This window comes from Protopterus annectens, chromosome 5.part0 (assembly GCF_019279795.1).
Source record: "Protopterus annectens isolate FY-2018-M chromosome 5.part0, PAN1.0, whole genome shotgun sequence".
Classification (NCBI taxonomy): Eukaryota; Metazoa; Chordata; order Ceratodontiformes; family Protopteridae; genus Protopterus; species Protopterus annectens.
In genome coordinates this window covers 988532047-988549792 of record NC_056735.1, presented here as the reverse complement: position 1 = coordinate 988549792, position 17746 = coordinate 988532047, and positions in this window count along the sequence as shown.

Here is a 17746-nt window from a genome sequence, read left to right as displayed (position 1 = left end):
GAGACAGTCTGCATAGGGCATCTATTTGAGGCTGGTAATCCTCTTTGTGAGGTATTTCTGCGGCCTTTCTAGTTGTTGCAAATGTCTTGTGAGGTACATACCAAAAGGGGCGTTGTACTCTATAATGGGTCTAATGAGTGATGAGTAGAGGGGAACAATGACCTCTTTTTTCCTGGATGAGAAACCTTTTCTAATGAGGTGTGCCATGTAGAAGGATTTCCTGACTACTGTGGCAATGTGATTATCAAATGAGAGACTAAAGTCCACCCGTGTTCCAAGGTCTCTTATCACACTTTCGGTGTTAAGTAGACTACCGCCTATGTGGTAGTTCATGGGTACAGAGTTTTTACCAAAAGGGATGACAATGCACTTTTTGGCATTGACTTGAGGCCATGGCTTTGACACCAGGCATCTGTCTCAGTGAGGCCCTTTTGTAGAATGTCCACATCATTAGGAGATTCGATTATGGCTCCTAGTTTGCAGTAATCTGCGAACTTCGTTAGCCAAAGACCTTCTGTGTTAGCCTGTACTTCTGAGAAGTAGATACCAAATAGGAGATGACCCCAGACTGAACCCTGTGGTACTCCACTTGTCACTGGTCTGAAGTCGAATTTGGTATCTGCTACTTTCACAGTATGAGTTCTGTCAATGAGCCAGTTGTGACATAGGAATTTATACATAGTTTAGTGAGTTTATCTATAATTCCAGGTGGGGGATGGTGATGAAAGCCTTAGCGAGATCTAGATAGGCTGTGTGAACCACCTTACCCTCATCTATGGCTTTGGTGACAGCTTCAAAGATGTCTGTCAGGTTTAGGAGACATGATCTGCATTTTACAAACCTGAACTGGGTGGGGTCCAGAGTTTGGAGATTACCAATGTCATTGTTTATAAGTTCCATGATGATATATTCCATAGCCTTGGAGACCAGGCTCATCAGGCTAATGGGGGGGGGGTAGTTCCCGTGGTCCGTGGTGGCACCCCCCTTTGTGGAATGGGATAACCGTCACTCCATTCAGTGGGCACAAAGCCTGAGGTGAGGCTATGACTGAACATGGTACTTAGCTGGGGTGCCAGTTTGTTCTGTAGTTCATGTAGAATGCAGCCTGGGATGTTGTCAGGTCCCATGGATGCTGTGTTCTTGGCTTTGGAGAGTGTGTTTTGTACCTGTGCAGCCATGATTACTGGAATTTTGTATTCTTTCGGTATAGAGATGGGCTTTTTAGGGGGTGAGAGGAGGGTAAAGTTAGCACTGAACCTATTTGCCAGGATGTTTGAAATATCAGTTGGTTCTGTATATTTAGTGCCATTGTGCTGTAACTCAGAGCAGATCTGAGTGTTGCCATTGAGATTCTTGACATAGCTATAGAATGCTTTGTGGTTGTCTTTAGAATCAGTGGAGATTTTGTTTTCGTAACTTGCTTTGGAGGATTTTATGAGGGATCTCAGCTTTTTACTGAGGCTGACCCGGGAGTTCCTCCAGTCATAGGATTTTACTTTTTTTTGCAACAGTTTCTTTCTTCTGTTGTAGAGTTTGTTTATGGCAGGGGACCACCAGATTGGCTTACTTTTTTTGGAGGATAGCATCTTGGTTCTGTTAGGGATTGCATGATCCATGCACTTGTGTAAGTGCTTATAAAGTGCATTTGTGTAGGATTCAGCAGTCTTACCTCTATTATCCATCTGCATGAGTGTCGTGAAGGTTTCCACTTCTGTCTTAAGAAGCGTGAAGTTGGCTTTGGAGAAATTTTTTGCGATGGTTTCCCTAACATCGGGTGGGGGCGGGATGTAGATATCTAGGGTGATTAGCTTGTGGTCGGATCTGACCAACAAGGAATTGACCTCTGGTGTGGAACACCAGTTGCCCATGTTGGTAATGACCAGGTCTAGGATATTCCTGCCCCTGGTGGGGGTGTGGATAAGTTGATCCAAGGCATTGGAATTTATGAATTCCAGAAAACGTTGACCAAAAGACTTGGTACATGAGTAGTTTTCCCAGTTAATGGTGAGATAGTTGAAATCTTCCATTAGGGTGTTAGGTTGTACCCTAATATTTTCCAGTGTATCAAGAAATGAGGAGTGGAAATCCTGTGTCATGGTGGGGGATCTGTAGTTTAGATTTAGGACCACCTTTCCTGAGAGAAGCAAGGTTGTTAAGTACCTGAAGGAATGCAGTATTGAAATACTGTAATGCAAGATCTAATGGAAGAGTTTTTAAAGGTGACCAGTCATAATCTTTTAAAAGTCTGTTAAATAAAGTGGGGGAAAACTGCTTCTTGAGTACATAGTGAAATGCAATATTGTTAGAAGTATGAGTATGTTTTCTGATAAGATAGGTTGTGTGGTAATCACTTAGTGAATCTGAGAGACAACTAGTGACATAACTGTTGTTGGATTTGTTTGTTAAAATCTATTCCAGTATAGAATGTTGATTGGTGACCTTGTCTATATGGGTTGGATGAGTGATATATTGAATAAAAGAAAATAAGTTAACAAAGTTGGTGGGAGAGGAAGAAGAGCAGGTGAGCCAGTAAAGGTTAAAATCACCAAGTATAATAGTTTCTTGAGAAAAAGACGAGGAGGCCCATTCCAGGATGTTTTCAATATGTGTGAGGTTATTAGCTGGGGGAGGTAGATGTCTGTAAATATAATGGATTTACAGGTATTAATGTCTAGCCATGTAATTAAGATTTGTGCTGAAGGGAGGTGAGGTGGAATGGTATTAAGTTGAACTAAATTAAGGTTGTCTTTGAACATAATGCCGCCACCACGTTTGGATAATCTGTCCTTTCTTATACTACTATAACCAGGAGGAAGTAATTATATGCTTTATATATAGGGCTTGAATCAATTTTCAGTGATTATAGCTATGTCTGGGGAGTAGTGGGCAATGGCAGCATGGAACATGTGAACTTTATTAAGGAGGCTTCTGAGGTTAAAGTGTACCACAAGTAGGTCAGAGTATTTTCTGTGGAGTAGAGGAAGGGAGATGTTAACAGTTGAATCTGGTGAATGAATAACATTTGAGATGGTGGAGTGTGCATGGCCAGAGTTTGTGTGAATGTCAGATTGGAGTTTGATGTGAGTGAGGCAGTGGAGTGTAAAGGACATTAGTTTGGAGAAAAATCAATGCAGGTCATAGATGTAAGGAGAAGAGCTATGGGTATGAAAGTATTTAAAAGATAAATGAAGTGAGGTAGACACGTTAAATAGGTGTGGGGAGATGTGCACTGTGTCACTGAAATTGTGGAGGTTAAGCATAATGGGCAGTGTAGAGAAGGGGTAGATTATAAGACAGTTTGAGTGGTAGGAGGTAGTATGCATGGATACTAGTAGTAGAGATATTAATGATGTGATGGAGATGAGAGGTTTTATTAGAGTCGTGATGAAAGGAATCCTAATAGAAGAAATGCTAGATATTTGGTGCAATAAAGAAGAATACTAAGAAAAGAAAAAAATAAACGGGGCGAGTTATAAGTTTAGGGGTTATTGAGAGGTGTAGAATGAGAATTAGGAAATGTATGGATGGTAGAAGATATATTATATGAGACAGACACATTTTGGAGTACAGGAGAGGGGGATATGTGGTGTGAGAGTGTCAATTAGTAGTGCGGCGAAGCAATGTCGGTGAAGAGGTAATAGGAACAGTCAAGAGGAGGGAAACCACAGTTCTACTAGATAATGATAGGAGCATTGAGAGGGGTGTGGTGTAAGGGGTATGGTCTGGTTAGATAAAAATTAGAAGAAAGTGGGGGGGGGTGAGAATGAGGGTAGGGTAGGGGAGCAGAATGAACCCGAGTGCAGCGAGGACGAACGGAGCAGGTTGGCCAGACTGGGAAAGGCAAGGGGAAAAAAATGAAAAAAAAAAACAGTTTGCTGACGGTGTAAACAGGTAAGTTATTGTTATTTAAAGGTGGCTGTATGAAAAAAGGGGGAGAGCAAAAAGTGAGATTATGCATTATGAGATTTAGAATCTATATCCTTTCTTGATGTCTTGTTGGTAAAGGATAGACTTAACAATAGATACACAGCAAGAATTTATAGGAAAAATACCTATTCTAACACTTCCTGCATTTTTCTAGCTCCCATCCTTTCCATCAAAAATGTTCTGTAGTGAAAGGCCAGCTAGTTAGGGCCACAAGAATGACATCCCTTGATGAAGATTTTGTATTGGAGTGCAATACATTATAGACCATGTTTTGTAAACGCGGTTACCCTTCAAGTCTAGTTGATAAGTTAATACAGGAAGCCTACACTAAAAGACTGAGAAGGCACTTTAAACTAATTCTGAGTGTCACCAGATCTAGTGATCCTATTAATGATCCTCCTTTTGATTTGCTTAAGAAAACTGAGAAAACCGATATTTTACTGAATAATCATTACCCTTATACTATTAATTTCACCACTCCATTTAGTATAGACTCAGACATCTTGAAGAAAATCTTGTAGAAAAATTGAGCTATTATAGAGCAGGAGACAACTATTAGAGTGAAAGTAGGAGATCAACATAACTTAATTTTTATAAGGGAGATTAGTATGAAAAATATTCTTGAAAAGCATACACAATTTATAGTGAGGTGTCCTGTAATGTTTAAGCGTGGTTCATGCCCTTACTGTAAATATGTAGATACAGGTAGTTCATTTACAATTAGAAATAAACTGTACAACTTAATGATCTTTGTTCGATTTATTGTTTGCTTAAACTTAATGTTGTGGAAAGATAAAAGACTTTTTATACATCATCTGGTTATTCTTAAAGTGTTTGTGAAAGGTTAAGGACATAAGCTAAGCTTTATTTACAATTTTAATTTTTTAGGGCTGTTTGTTATTGGATTCACTTTGTGATGTCATTTATTGGTGTCACATGATTGATGTAATTGGTTATTTAAGTTGTGTGTTTTGATATTGATTTTATGTGATGAAGCCCTGGATACTGTAGGAGATAAAAACACTTATTTTTGGATTCAAGCTATTCTTGAACTCTTTTGCTCCTTGTTTGCACCTTTACGCTCTTTTTGGAGTTCATAATTTTAATGTATATTCATTTTCATTTTAAATAAAGGATATAGCATATCCTTCCACTGTGACTCACTGAAGATTAAACCCCCTGATGATCTGGCTCACTGAAATGTAAGTGTTTTTTGAAGAGGGGACAGCCTCCCCTCTATCCCCAATGAGAGAGTTAGCCACCCACACCCTCTGCATTTATATTCCTAGTGTCTTCTTGGTCATATGTCTTTGCCTCTCATGAAATCAGTGTGAGTGAGGCATATCTCTCAACCTCTTAGCACAATAAATCTGAACAAAGCCTAAAATAATTGTGTTAAAGGTCCGAAAACAGGGACAGGTTTCAAATATTGCTCTATAGAGTTTAAATTTAGAAAGCTGCTCAAATAACAGTATTTGTATTAGCATACATTTTTTGCAGGAAATGAAGTCTGAAACAAATAAAACAAATGCATGTCATTATTTAATGAGTTCTAGCCTTACTGATTTGCCAGAAAACCACATGTTTTATGATGTGAAAATCTGAACATTCTGGAAAAACCTGGAATGCTGAGAGGTATGGTCAGAGCCCAGGGCTATGTATTCAGCTCATGTTGCTTAATACTCAGAAAGTCCATTTGTTGCCAAGGTGACCTAAGAAGAAAAATCAAAAAATGAAGCCTCACTCTACTCTGTATTCTTAGTATGCTTCTTAAGGTCTCCATTAGATTACCTTGAAATATTCATGATTACTGCAGATTAGCAGAATAACAATTTGTGTTGCCCAGAATATTATACTGTATGTCTTGAGCAAAACATTGGGGTTGGGCTTTGTAAACCTTTTTTCCTTTGCTGTTTAAACAGCTGAAGACTATCATAAATAAATGTATGTAATGCAGTATACAAATAGTTATTCGATTTGATATTTAGGATTATCACTGGGCTTTTATAAAATGTGTGTGTTTAATTAAAATAAAGCTAATTTAGCTGAGCCACTTCTTTTATTGAAGACGTGCATGAGAATTGGACATATACCTATCATGGTTTGTTTTGTGCAGTAACAAAAAAATTGTAGGTGTCTGTGTGTGTGTGTGTGTGTGTGTGTGTGTGTGTGTGTGTGTGTGTGTGTGTGTGTGTGTGTGTGTGTGTGTGTGTGTGTGTATATGTGAGTGTCCAAGTTCATAGTTTAGTACTAGGCTATCTACCCTTGTGGGCTATTTTATGCCTAGACAAATTTCTCCTTCCAAAGATAAGAATCAAACCTTGTACATTGTAAATATGAGATAAACCCATTATGACTCATACTGTCAGAAGCAGTTTAATCCAAGGAATCATTTTTTTCAATATTTTTTTTATTTCTTCTGTTGCTTACTTGATTATACTTTGCATTTATCTTTATTTATTTGTTAGATTTGGGGGCTAACTGAAATAAAGCACTCGGAGGTACAGCCTATATTGTCCAGTAGATCACAGCCCTGTTGCTAAACAGTAAATACACATTGTATAAGTGTCTGGTATCTTATTATGCCACTGGTTTTGCTGTAATAAACCGCACATTGCTGTGTAGATGATCTAGTGTGCAGTGAGCTAGCACTGACTATTAAAACATTGTGTTACACGGAGTTGTCAGTATGATGTCAACTTTTTTAGGTGCTTCGCCCTTGGGTCATAATTTGTCATGTTGCTGTTGGCATTTGGGCTGTACCTGTAAAGAGATATGGATTATACTTTAAATTGCTAAAGCTGTGTTGTGTTTCATTATGTATTACATGACAGTTAAATGATTAACTCAGAAAAATGCTTCAAATGTTTAACTTCGTGTTTGGACATGCCGTAAATCCTTAGTCTATGTTTTTTGTGAAAAGTTGTTGTCAAGGTATATCTTCCAACACCTGTTAAAAAAATTGCTGTGTAGGCCAGGGGGGAGGGGACAAATAAGGGTCTTGCCCTGGGATCCAAATGACCATGTGCTTATCTGGGAATAGTCCCAATTATCTTCAGATGTTTGCGTAACAACTACGAATGCCACCCTTAGTTTAAAAGAAATTAATTCACTGTAAGGGTCTTAAGACGGGTTGCTCAACTTCATCATAAAGTAACTTTGAATGGGTTCACTGAAAATAATGTTTTAAGAGCACATGATTCTCTGAGTGTACATAAGCAAGCGTTTTATTTTATTGTACATTTCATTTATATCTTTTTTAGCAATATCCTAATGAAAATATCCACAGTGTTTTTTTTTCTTCTGTTAATTTCACCTGTAATAGCAACTATAGCAGCTACTTAGGAAAATAACTAAATTTCTCTGATTGAAGTTTCACTCAGTAGGATGACAGTCTGTTAATATGTGATGACCCAAGCAGAAAGTTTCTTAATGTGCTGATGACAGTGAGTAAAATACAAGTGGACATTCAGCAAATTGCTTCATTAGTGACAAAGGCTGCATTACCTGAGAAAATGGAACTTGGATTTGCCAGCACATTGGCCATGTAATCTGATAATCTAAATCATATAACTAAAGCTGGGATATCAGACAGAGTTGGCATTTGCAAAGAAATGCAGCACATTAATTTCCATCAGTGGTTGCCCCCTTACCACAATTATACAACACTAATATTTGTATCATTATTCATATGTAAATGTCAAGTAAAATCTGAGTTTAGTGAGGAAATGATCGCTGTCTACAATTTGTGTATTAACATGTTTTCATCTTCCCGCATTTGATGAGAGTCATCACTTTACTTGGATGCAACTCATGTCTAATATATTTCACATTGTGTGGACTTCACTGGTATAAGTACTTGATAGTTTTTTCTGTTTTACTTCCCACTGACATAATGGATCTTTTTTTCAACAAAAGACTATAACAAAATAAGAGGAGGTGACATTAAGAAATATGTTTGGATCTTAAATAAGAAAAAAACAGGAAAGCTGTAAATTTTTCATGGTATTTAATACAGCAGGAACAATTTGTATCAATTTATAAATATGCATTAAATATGACAAAACTGTAGATGCTAACTAGATGTCATGTTCCAATGACAAGTTTGCACGTGTAAACAGAAGATTGTCAAATGCTTTCCCCCCATATTGCAACATAAAAAACATCTGAGAAGTCATTCTAAGGTTGTATTATACAGAAACATAGGGCCGTATTCACGAAGGCTTGCACGGAGTCTTTGAGTGTAGTAAGACTCCATGCAGACATCATGTCCGACGAGCGATCCAGGAACAGCCTGCAGGGGCGTGCAAGAGAGCTCCTAAAATGGCTCTTACACGGACAGGGCTGGGATATGCAAATTACCTCAATTGCAGGTGAAAGGCATGCAAATGAGGTAGATTTGCGATTCAGGAAACCTGAACATGTCCGAGTTAGAACAGTGTTATTTGCAGAAATGTATTCAGTTGACAACTGAGTACCGTTCTGCAAATAGCAAAGCGGAGCCGTGACAGCTCCAAATAAAGGTTGCATCCAGTGCAGGAAGCATGCCAATGGCCAAATATATCAACAATAAAAACCAGTAACCAACCTCACGATAGAGTAAAAATAGAGTGTGGAAGGCACCTCAGCCGAAGAATTGGTGTACACTCAAACGTTACTGCCAAAATACAAAAAACAAAAAATGAATAATCCCAAGGTCCATAAACGTATGAAGATTTATTGAATCACATAAAAACAACGTCGACCTAGGTTTCGTTCATATAACGAACTTCTTCAGAACAACCTACTGAGATGTAAAACTTCTTTAAATACCCATGCTTCCAACCCAAATTAATACCAATTATTCAATTAATATATTTAGCCAATTCTAAATATACTTAAAGGAACCTTGAAAAAACATTAATATTATATTACAACTAAATTTTAAGGCAGCACAAGACTTCAGTAAAATGCATCTGTACTCATTCTATCCGTGTATTTGTATATATATACATAAATATTTGCATTGCATAAATGTGCGTTGTGCGAATAATATTTGAAATTATATAATGAATATAATAAATATATTAAATATATTAAAAATATAAACCATAAACATATAAATTCCTATATGAATATATAATAAAATATATGGCCATTGGAAATGTTTCCTGATGCAATATGAAAATAAAATTTTTTTTTTCTCCGATTTCCGATGATTAAGCGTAGCGCAGCACCACACAAACGGGCTGCGCTCTAAAACCCAGAAAACTAAAAATTAAAACCCACAAATGTGGAACTTATTTAAATTGTTAATGTACAATGCAAGGGAATGGCAGGCTGAAGACAACATGGCCACCGAGTAGAGGTTGCTAAGGGGGGAAGCTCAGTCTAAGAGATGTAACCAAGCATTAGTAGGCAATCCTATGTAAATGATGGTTAGGATAGTGAATCTCAAGTTTACATAGCAAATGAGCACAGTCAGTGGAGTGTGGGAGCAGGATAAAGGGAGTAACAGAGTAGAAGATAGGTTACATCACGAGGGGGGTATGAATGAAAGAAGTGAAGCTCATTGGAGCAGAGTGGCATGTGTCTGCTGTCATTTACACAGCATGGAAAGAAGTGTGTCAACAGGTAGGCTAGGGAAAGGCAAGAAATGGAAGGTGTATGCCATGGATAACACCAAAGTTTCTTGCTGAACGTGCATGTGCGTGTGCGCGCCTGTAAACCCGAGTAAGTGTGAGTGCGCGCGTTTAAGCCGGAGTAATCATGTATAAGGCTGTTTAAAGAGTTGTAAGCGCGTTTGCGCTGGTGTGCACGTGTTTTAATCCGAATAAGCAAGTACTAGTTCATGTAAGCATGTGTGCGTGTGTGTTAGCTGCTGTGCGTGTGTTTGCGCTTGTGTGCGCGGCGCTCCCCCCTGAGGAAACTGAAAGAAAAAAGGAAGCACAACAAATAGTAGGAAGCTACCAGGGAGTACTAGCAGAGCTAGCAGGTGAAAACAATCAGAATCAGGCAATTACACAGGCAGTACACTAGCCCAGCACAGCCTAGCACTTAAAACTCTGCAAACAACAGTCCATTACGTTTCTCACAACAGACACTGCAGTAAGCTAATAGAAGTGAAAACTGAAAAAGCTTTACTGAGACAAAGAAATGTTAGGGGCTGCCATTGCTGTTATAAGGTGACATACGCAACATGCTAAGGGTGGTGACAATGGAAATGCTGCTGGACAACCCACAGTGAGGAGACGGAGCAGAGTGTACAGGCCCAGGGTAACCTACCAGGGGCTGCATGAGCTGGAGATAGTGGAGAGCTATAGAGTGGACAGAGACCTCCTGCAGAAAATTGTTGAGCTGTGCAGGCCACACCTCACACACAGAACCAACAGAGGGGAACCCATCCCAGTGGAAACCAAGGCATGTGTTGGCCTAAGAATATTAGTAACAGGTACCTTCCAGAGACCAACTGATGATATGATGGGGATATCACAGGCATCAGCATCCAGGGTACTGCACCAGTTTCTGGATGCCATGTCAGCACATGTCGGTGATCATGTATATTTCCCCAATTCCCATGAGGTATTGGCCAGCAATATGCATCTCTTCCAGCAAATAGTGGAATACCCTGAGGTAGTGGATGCAATAGACTGCACGCACATATGCATCGAAGCACCAGCCAGCGAGTGTGGTAGAGTCTACTTCAACCTCCAGGGCTTCCCCTCCATCAACTGCCAGGTCATGTGTGATGCCCAGGGCATAATACTGAATGTGTGTGCAGGCTGCCCTGGAAGCTACCATGATTCCCATATCTGGCATCTGACACAGCTATACCAGACATTTGCCAATGGGGACATCCCACATGGTCACCTAGTGGGGGGTGCTGGCTATGCACTGGAGCCATGGCTGATGATACCCATCAGAAATGCACAAACACCTGAACAGGAATGCCATAATGAGGCACACGCACAAATACGTAATGTAATAGAGCACGTGTTTGGGCTGCTCAAGTCACGGTTCCGGTGCCTGGACACATCTGGTGGAGCCTTGCAGTACTCACCAACTAAATGTACCCAAATTGTCATGGTATGTGCTATGCTACATAATATGATCCTGCGAAAACAGCTGCAGCAGGACCAGCATAGGCCTGAGCCAAACAGCCCCCAACCATTGCCAAGGCCATCACAGGCAGAGTGTGACTTGGAGGAGGAACAACCTGAGCCTGCCCCAGTAGGCAGAAGGAGGCATGCCCAGTATACTTTGGCTTTGGCAAAGAGGCAATGCATAGCACATACACTGGCTCAGTAGGAACTCTGGAAATGATACCTCTCTCTGACTCGCACATATAGTAAAAGGGATGCCTAAGTTGACACTACCTGCTTTCAAACATGTACAGGGAGTGTAGTATGTGCATCCGACATAGGCAGCCCTGCAGCACCACCTAAGGCATGATTGCCATGTGTTAAGCAATATAAAGCAGTGCTAAACAGCATTTACCACCATGTAGTATATGCAAACAAAATCGCACACATGAACTAGCACAACTGTGGTCAATGTTGAGTAATATTGGGCAACGTCCAGCAATGTTGGGGAATATTGAGCAATGTTGGACAAGCCTGGTCTAAGTAGGGCATAGCTGAACAAAAGCCAACATGCTCATATTTGTTTAACTGGCCCTTAAGCAGTCTGCTCTGCTCAGTATGAAAATATAAAGCAGTGATGGGCCTTGAACCCAGGATACTGTGCACTACAGTCAAAGTACTGAACCACTCAACCATGACAGTATTGCAGTGGTCAGCCTGTATGAAGGAATGTTGATAAGTCTATGCAAAGTATCTCATGGAAACCCTGCAGGCACAGCATAATCCCTGTCGAGTTATGACACAAAGGTCCAGTCTGATGATGTCACCATCCTATAAATACAGCAGGAGAAAGAAAACCAACCAGTAAAGCAAACAGTGCACTGTGTTAATGCGTCTCTTTCTAGTATCATAACATAGTTAGGTAGGGTTTTGAATCCTGCAAACTGTGTGTGTGGGGGGTGTGTGTATGTGTGCAATTGTCTTTGAAAGCAGTGCCCTTTTTTGGAGACTGGGAAAACACACTAAAAGAGGTACATTCCTCTTTGGAAAGACTGATGATGTCACCATCCTACAAATACAGACGGAGAAGGGAAACCACCCAATAAAGCAAATAGCGCACTGTGTTACTGCATCGCTCTCTCGTATCATAACATAATTAGGTAGGGGTTTGGATCCAGCAAACGCTGATTGTGTGGGGAGGTGTGTGTATGTGTGCAATTGTCTTTGAAAGGAGTTCCCTTTTTGGAGACTGGAAAAACACACTAAAAGAATTACATTCCTCTTTGGAAAGACTGATGATGTCACCATCCTACAAATACAGACAGAGAAGGGAAGCCACCGAATAAAACAAATGGCATGCCGTGTTGATGCATTACTCTCTAGTACCATAACATAGTTAGACAGGGGTTTGGATCCTGCAAACGCTGACTGTGTGTGTGTGGGGGGGTGTGTGTATGTGTGCAATTGTCTTTGAAAGCAGTGCCCTTTTTTGGAGACTGGGAAATCACACTAAAAGAGGTACATTCTTCTTTGGAAAGACTGATAATGTCACCATCCTACAAATACAGACGGAGAAGAAAAACCAACCAGTAAAGCAAATAGCACGCCATGTTAATGCATTGCTCTCTAGTATCATGACATAGTAAGGTAGTGGCTTGGATCTTGCAAACGCTAACTGTGTGTGTGTGTGGGGGGGTGTGTATGTATGCAGTTGTCCTTTGAAAAGATTGCCCTTTTTGGAGACTGAGAAAACACACTAAAAGAGGTACATTCCTCTTTGGAAAGACTGATGATGTCACCATCCTACAAATACAGACGGAGAAGAAAAACCACCCAATAAAGCAAATAGTGTGCTGTGTTAATGCATATCTCTCTCTAATATCATAACATAGTTAGGTAGGGGTTTGAGTCCTGCAAATGCTGACTGTGTTTGTGCATTTAATGGTCAATGTAGTGTGAGTTTTGCTTTTACTATGGTATGACATATTATGATTACAACAGTAAGTGCATTGCACACATCAAGTATCTGCATGGCAAATATATATGTGTACATGTCCCCTCAATCAGTACATAGGTGTGAAGCCTGCATACTACATGAATACATTTGTTTCCATTGATAGGTTGTGCCGCTGCTTCTCAGATCGTAGGTCACATATGTATGCATGTGACAAGGCCGTCCACTGTTGTGTTCTGTGGCCAAGGTCATCTGTGCCACACACACCCATGACAGTTACTTAAGAGTAGTGTGAGTGAAGGTATATGCCTGGGGTATATGTCTGACATGTTCATATACAACAATGACTGCCAATAATGGACAGTCTTTATAGGTGTACAACTGCACTGAGGATATGCATTCAGACCTCTAATGTCTTATGTGATACACCTTGGGACTCCACAATACCTATGGATATGTGGATACCAAGGGACACATGACATAACATGAGGCTGTATGTACACATTGGTACCCAAGATACATGTTGAGGGCTACCACCTCTGTGTTACTGACGGGATAGTATGTATAGTATATGAGGATGACTATGCCATAGTCGGCTTACTGCTATACAGCATGTATCAGACAACAGGTATCTGTCTGTATGATACCCTAGTGTAGGATATGCATCCCATCCAGGAAATGCATTGTAGGCCAATGCATGCATTTCCAGATTTGGATGGACACATCCCTAGTGTGTTTGCATGTACCTAAGGGGGCTATATGCCAAACAGGTGTGGTCACAAGAATGGGTGGCGGTCATTACCACTGGTTAGTGTTACAGTGCAGCACCGGAAGAATCCAACTGTTACTGAGTTCCCTATGACTGTGTGTCATTTGTCAGGACATCATCCAATGATTGCTTATAGTCATGCTGTTGAGGATGTGTATACTACCAGACCGCAAATCATTGACAGATATTAACGGTATCACCCACAGCATAGTGTCAAACCATGTCATACACAAATGTCTACCCATGTTAGTACATAACTGTAGTAGAATGCATACTGGCCATTGTAAGATACTATGAGATGTTAACAATATGTACGACAGGGTATGCCATACGTCCCATGGGTCCACTATGCACGTACATGCAGGCAGTGCGCACCTACCATGTTCACAGATGTACACTTGCTAATCTGTACTGCACACATCACACACATACTGTCAACTCACTAACACATGCTGGCAACACATTACACTTCAGCCAAGTGGCACATGGGTGGACAATAGATACTCAGACCTAACAGTGGTGTAAACAATGCTACATTGACAATCAGAGCTGTTAGGTATGTTTGTTGCCTTACCACTTGCTGTAGTTGTCATTTGAGGTACATACCACATGGGGCATTGTGATGAGTAGAGGGGAACACCGACCTATATTTCCCTAGATGACACACCTTTTGTGATCACACGTACCACGTAGAGAGATTACATGACTACTGTGGCACTGTGATGATTAAAGGGGAGCCTACTGTCCACCTGTGTCCCGTGTTAACTTCTGACACCTTCAGTGTTAGGCAGGCTACCACCTATGCGGCAGTTACTGCGTAAGGTGTTTTGGAATGGGGTATGGCACTGCAGTATCAACACTGGTGTTCAGTCCATGCCTTGGACAACAGGCACCTGTTGCAGTACATATGACCCCGTGCCCCCCCCCCACTCTCTCTCTTTATATATATATATATATATATATATATATATATATATATATACATACATATATACATATCTATACATATCTATACATATATATATATATATATATATATATATATATATATATATACATATCTATCCATATCTATACATATCTATCCACATCTATCCATATCTATACATATCCATACATATACATGCATATATATATATATATATATATATATATATATATATATATATATCTATATAGATCCACATATATCCATATATATATCTATATATATCTATATATATCCATATATATCGATATATATCTATATTTATCCATATATACCCATATATATCAATATATACCCATATATATCAATATATATCCATATATATCTATATATATATATATATATATATATATATATCTACATATATCTATCTTTATATGTATATATGTATATATGTATATATCTATATGTAGATCTATATATATCTATAATTCTATATATCTATATTTCTATATATCTATACATATATATATGTATATATATATATACATATACATATACATCTATATATATATATATATATATATATATATGTATATATATATATATATATATATATATATATATATATATATATATATACACACACACACACACACACACACACACACACATATATATATATATATATATATATATATATATATATATATATATATATACACACACATACATCTAAACATCCATTGCTGTATTTATAGCTGAACATATAGGCACATATACTGCCCACCTTTCATGGTGGGGATGTCAATTATGCAACAGTTGTGAGACATACGGTTATGTAATACTATTGCACAATGTTGTACAGAATGCATTCTGCTGCCCTCAGGCCGTATAGCTGTAGCAAGCCTCACTGCCTGTAGCTCAGTCCCACAGCGTTTAATCACCACATGTCATATACCGGCACTGCTTGCTGTCTGCAATGCCACACACTACAACCTACATACATATGTGCACATAGCAGCCTTCAACAACATACATATGTCCAGCCTTCACTAACAGTTGCAGTACGTCCCTTGCCCTATGCAAATGTGCATGTACATATAGCTACGGACTGCTGCCACATATAGATGATTCACAGTATGTAGGCTACCCTTCAGACACATCTTTCGGATGTCAACAAATACATATCTGTTACATACCTTACCTTTGTATTCCTCACCTCCGTCTGTTGTAGGTGTTGCATTTTTTCAGTGTCTGTCTCCTACTGCCTATTTGTATCCGTCTGTCTGTCTGTCTCTGTCTGTCTCTCTCACTTGCACGATCTCTCTCTCTCTCCCAGTTGGTGCAATGATATTATTGCATGTGTGGACAGCAGATACAGGCTGCTTTTCTAGGTATCTGCACATGTGCATGTGATGGTCTCTGCACCAATTGGTGCCCACCATTTAGTAATTGCATGCAGCCTGCTGTGTGGTAATTGCAGTTCTCACTGTGATTTCAGGACACTGCTATAAAATGATAGGTTAGGTAGGAGTAGCCCTTTCAGTTTTGCAAGGTGGGGACCATGCTTGTTTGCTGTGGACACTGTTGTCTCAGTCAGAAGGTTGGTATATGTCTCAAATCTGGATTCTGAGCATATGTATTACTGCACCTTTTCTGACATGCAAGCAGTGTCTACTCTCACTTATTGACATTTATCATTAAGTGGGATTCCCCACCTTTCTGCCTCCTGCTACTACATTTCATAGGGAGTCTGAGGGGCACAGCTAACATTTGTTTGCAAATCAGGGATATCCCTGTAAACCAGTCACAGTTGGGAGGTCTGGCCTCTGACCTATTCAAATATGCCAGTGTTTATCCTGCTCTGATACTGTGTGGGGTTTGTAAGGTGCTACTGTAACATTATTCCCTATTAGCATGGCTGGTTCTCTTTTCACAGTTATGTCATGCAATTCCACAACACTTGCTGGTTAAGGGCCACAGAACATGATTTGTGTTATGCCATTCCTATTCTCCCTTTACATTCACTCATTGTAATGTATGATATATTTCTCTCAGCACCAAGTTATTGTATATCCGCTGTGGTGTATTGGTACTTCATGCAGACTGGTGAGCCCAAGGTCTGGGGGTCGAGACTGACAGGTGTATTTTATTTTGCTGCTGAGCAATACAAGGGCCCTGTCATACAGAGTGACTAAGACACTTTTAAGCAGTTGTAAGCGGGTTTGCGTGGGTATGAGCGACACTTAGCGATGCTTAGCTAGGCGCACCCAAACTCACACTTGCGCACCCCCGCTAACTACTGCTTAAAAGTGCTTACTCCCGCTAACCCCCGTGCTAATTTCTTTGAAAGAAAAAAAAATGGGGAGATAGGAAAGTGGTGAAAAAGGGGGCACAAAGAGGGAAAGACAGTAGGGAAACCAGCTGGGATGTGCAGGAAGGGTGTAGGGAAGGCCCATAGCTGCCCATTTCTGTACCAGCAACAGCTGTGCATATGTTTGTAATTTGGTGTGAAATTTGCAACCTTCCATCCCTGAGAGAGGGGTGAGGACAACAGAGTATGTTGTAGTGCCAATTATAATTCTCAGTTTACATGTCCAGCTGACATGTGTGTGAAATGGGCAGCTATGTATGGGGCATCATTTTTTTGTGGGAACAGATTTCCCTTTTCGTTTTATTTTTTTTTTCAGGTGAGAGTGGAATGTGAGGTAAGGGATGTAGGTATATTTGGGGAGGTAGGTCGGGGAGGTAAACAGACAAGACAAACAAGATTCGTACAGGGGCGGAATTTGACACATGGGGTGGGTGAACACAATTAACGGGGAAGGTTGTTTGGAAATTGCAAGCCCATGAGCCCACAGATGGTAACAGTGGAACTGAGATCCCCACCCATGGGCAGTCACCACTGCACCTTCACAGCCCCGAGGGTGGCTGTGCTGGGTGCTGCGTAGGACAGTCAGGCTCACCCATGAGACGCGCTACTCTCGCCTCAAGCTGGCATAGGGGATAAGCGACTGAATGCTGGATCTCCCTACGCACCACAACCCGGACCCTTCGAAGGGTGACAGGTGGCCCTTCTCCGCCCATGCTTGAATGGGGGGGAT